Here is an 892-nt window from a genome sequence, read left to right as displayed (position 1 = left end):
CAAGCCTGTCGGGGGGTTGCCTTAGTCAGAATAAGATGAATCACTGTCTTCCACTAGTAAAGGAAAACCTTCAACGGTTGCCACCCAAATAATGCTGATCTTCAAAAATAAACAGTCCTCAACATTTCCTTGGAATTAAGCATAGAAGACTACATGTATGTTTTTAAGTGCCTGTTTATATGACTCCTCATAATATGATTACATGTGTTATTTAAAAATAAATGCTGAGAACTATGATTTCCTATGACTCATTTTGTATAAGTTGTGGCCCTTCATGGTTTGGTGAAAAAACAGAACTTCAGAGATTAAAAGAGAGAGAGAGAGAGAGAGGAAGAATTCTCCGCTTTTCTGGACTGGTGCAGGCACAGTTTCCGAGCCGAAATGAAGAGCTGATAGAAGGTTTATTTTTCCTCTTTGCTCTCTCCTCATCACTCTGCTTTAAGGATTTTCACAGCCTCACCTCCATGCCTCGTGATGTGGCAGAGAACAGCTTTGCAAAAGCTTCGTGGCTTGTGGGAAAGTGGCTCTTGGATAAGAAACATTTGTGGAATTGCTCGTTTGACTTCTCTTCCCTACTCATCATGCTCAGCTGTATGGATTTTTTAAGTTCAGAAAAAAAAATCAAAACTACTCTAGCTTATCTTCTGAAGAAGAGAGAAAACATTCAGCTGCAACACGCTGTGAACATTTTAGGGCCTGCTTCTCATTCCAGATGCGTGGCGTGCCTAGCTACTTAAGACTTAAAATCCCCTGCCGCGATCCGTAAGCAGAGGCACAGAGAGCAGATTTCGTGAACTCTGGGCACAGTTTAGACTCTAGCTCTTAATGCTCAGTCATTAACTTTGCTATGGGGGATATAACTCTACTGGGTGTTATTTGGGAAGATCACACT

Source organism: Suricata suricatta, chromosome 5 (assembly GCF_006229205.1).
Source record: "Suricata suricatta isolate VVHF042 chromosome 5, meerkat_22Aug2017_6uvM2_HiC, whole genome shotgun sequence".
NCBI classification, from domain to species: Eukaryota; Metazoa; Chordata; class Mammalia; order Carnivora; family Herpestidae; genus Suricata; species Suricata suricatta.
The sequence above is the reverse complement of the archived record's forward strand: the minus strand, read 5'-3'. Positions refer to the sequence as shown.